The sequence below is a fragment of the Suncus etruscus genome, chromosome 1, assembly GCF_024139225.1.
Source record: "Suncus etruscus isolate mSunEtr1 chromosome 1, mSunEtr1.pri.cur, whole genome shotgun sequence".
NCBI lineage: Eukaryota > Metazoa > Chordata > Mammalia > Eulipotyphla > Soricidae > Suncus > Suncus etruscus.
The window spans coordinates 94,081,078-94,084,473 of NC_064848.1; the positions used below are offsets into that span (position 1 = coordinate 94,081,078).

General features: G+C 33.4%; 1 non-coding gene across 1 annotated transcript; it reads right to left on the reverse strand.

The window, feature by feature from the left end:
- Positions 1-2,684: 2,684 nt before the first annotated feature.
- On the reverse strand, positions 2,685-2,791 carry LOC125996894 (U6 spliceosomal RNA). Its single transcript, XR_007491561.1, has one exon. It is a non-coding gene; the product is annotated as a U6 spliceosomal RNA (small nuclear RNA).
- Positions 2,792-3,396: the final 605 nt, after the last annotated feature.

Sequence of the window (3,396 nt, forward strand, 5' to 3'; positions counted from 1 at the left end):
ATTCCCACCACCAATGTTGTCCTCCATCCATCCCTGTTCCCATCATGCCATATCAAACAAATAACCAGAAAAGCACCACAACAATAAAGACAACAACCAATACAATAACTCCGATCTCGAATAAAAACAAAACAGAGCACAAAAAAAAAAACCCCAAAAAACAATAATAACAAAAAAAATAATTTATGGGGTTGTTTTTTGCATAGGCACAATAAATATTGGGGAGATTAGAAAGGAAATTCGTTGGCCTAAGGGATACAGGGTTTCTCAGCCCTTGGCGTATACTATCATGGGAATAACTCCAGGCTCTGTTATTTTCTCCCCTAGGTTCTTTTTTTGGTGTCTGGAAACTTTCTGCTCAGTCCTTAATGATAAACTCAGGGCTCTGTAACTAGAGGTCTTGGTATATGCATAGGCCATTGGATGGAGCCTAAGATAGAGTCTTTTCCTTCTAGAACCACAAAGACTGACTTCATCAAAAGTCCCATCCCTGGAACTATGCAGATACTTAGATCTATAGATACAGAGGTCTGATTGTATCATCTAGGATGGAACAGAAGTCTTCCAAACAACACAAAAACACCACGGGAGAGTAAAGGATCCTGAACAGAGGCTATAGTTGATCCTGTGACAATATACTCCAAGGGCGGAGAAACCCCATATCTCTTAGGCCAAGTGAATTCCTTTTGGAATGACCCCAATATTTACTGTGCCAAGGCAGGAGGGAAAGAAACAAAACACAAAATATTATTTATCTTTTTATATATATTATTTTTATCTTCATTTATTATCATTATTATTATATTTGCCTATCTATTTTTGGTTGATTTCTTTGTTTTGGTGTGGTTATTGAAGCAGTTGCCCCCATTTACACTTTTTTTCTTTTCTTTTCTTTTCTTTTCGTTTCTTTTCTTTCATTATATGCTCTGCCATGTTTCTTATCTCAAGACCGTGGCTTTTTTTTTTTTTTTTTTTTTTTGTGGTGCTTAGCGTTATTGTTGGAGTCCTCACTGGATACTTGACACTTCTTTTTATACTGGTGGAGTGTTTCACCTTTTTCTCCTTCATCTCTCTGAGGAGGAGACCCTCTAGAAGAATTCCGCTTATTTTCTGCATATTAGACCTTTACTCCAGTTTACTACTATTCCCTTCTTCAAACAAAACCACGTAAATTGAACTAGCTACTCCTGCCCCCCAGTTAGAGGGGGAAATAAGGGAGGCACCAGGACCAAACAGATCCAAGACTACTAAGTATTAGGCTAGATACAGAGGGAACAACATATTGTGGCAGCCCTAGGGGTGAGGGAAGAGCATATGGGAGGCAGGACAAAAACGGAGGTGTAGGGAGGACAAATTGGTGATGGAAATCCCCCCTGATTTTATGTAAATATGTACCTAAAATATTATTGTCAACAATATGTAAACCACTATGATCAAAATAAAAATTAAATTAAAAAATCAAAGTCTATACTTATCTGTGTAATGTAAATAGTGTGTACATATATGCAGACATTTATACATATACACACAAATAAAAATTATAAGCATCTTTAAAAAAAGATAGAGTCTTTCCTTATGGTTTTAGAAGTTCTGTTCCATCACTGTTAAAAAAACAACTTAACTTCTGTATTATTTTTACTGATCTTATTCTCATCTTAATTTTGAAAAGCCTTTAAGCTAGGATTTTACATTGTAAAATTTTATAAAGTGATATTGGTTTGTTTTAAAGGGAAAAGTTGGCCCAGTTTTGTGTGATTTTTTTTATTTTTGGGGGGCCAGACCTGCTGATGCTCAGGGATTACTCCTGACAATGTGCTCAGAAATTGCTCCTGGCTTGGGGGACCATATGGGATATCAGGGGATCAAACTGCTCTCCATCCTAGTCCAGCACAGGCAAGGCAGATTCCTTATCGCTTGCACCATTTACCAGCCCCTAGTGTTATGTGATTTGAAATATATATTTATTTATGTAAACTCATAAAACTTTCTTCAATTAAGATTAATATAACATAATTCAATCATTAATTTGTGAAGATAACTATTATATAATTATAATTATTATAAAATAATTGTATTCAATGCTTGCTAAAATATAATGTTTCATTCAACAGAATCATAGTACCTTTTCCAAATATTCATCCTTTAAAGTTTCTTTAGCTTGGACCTTAGTGATGGTACATGAAGTAGGGTACTACCTTGATACATTCAATTTCATTCAATTGCTGAAATCCCATATATTCCTTGCAACCCCTCCAAGAGATTTTCCTCCACACAGAGCTAGAACTAAGCCCTGAGCACTGATGTGTAAATCAGAAAACAAAGTAAAAATAGCTTCTTCAGCTTTACTTTTTAAAATTATATCAGTATTGTCTCTGATAAAATTATATCAGTATTAATAGATTATAAGCTAGTAACAAAAAAACTGTATCTACATTTCATTTAATCTAACAATAGAATCTAACAAAAGAAATTTTTCTTTTCTTTTCTTTCTTTTTTTATACTTTTTGGGTTTGAGGCCACACCCAGCAATGCTCAGGGATTATTCATGGCTCTCTGCTCAGAAATCACTCTTGGTAAGCACTGGGGACCATATGAGATGCCGGGATTTGAACCAGCATTGGTCCTGGTTTGGCTGCTTGCAAGGCAAATGCCCTACCGCTGTGCCCCACAAAGCTAATTTTTTTTTAAATATGGAACGCTTCACGAATTTGCATGTCATCCTTGCACAGGGGCCATGCTAATCTTCTCTGTATCGTTCCAATTTTATTATATGTGCTGCCGAAGTGAGCACAAAGCTAATTTTTAATAAAGATATACTTTAAAACAATGTTTAAATTTGTCTCTGAACTAAATTATGATTTTATTAGTCTTCTTGCATATGTTCTTATGTAAAGACCATATCAATAATAGTATCCGAAATGAAAAAAAATAAGAGCAGACACTATAATAGTGTATTATAATATTTTAATAATTTTTTATTTTGTTAAAAGATGGTTTATAATCTCATTAGGGATTAGGACCTGTGAAAACACATTTTCTTAATTATTTGTAAATATATACAAAGATATAGAGACAAAAAAAACAGTAAATTATGTCAAAAAGCCTGCAGTGTTTACCTCTTGGAGTCAGAAAACCAAATATTATAAAGTTTATATAAAAAGAGAAAAATCACTATGAAGTATATTTTATCAGATACATTAAATTTAGAATACTATATAAATACAATACTATATTTTATAAAATAAGTATGTATATGCTAAATAATTATATTTTGTCACAGACACATGAATGAAAGAAAATATTCCTCCAAGTAAGGACTAAAGTAATACACATATGTATTATATATTACTGTATAGCTAGGTAGATAGATAGATATTAGTATATATCTGTCTATGT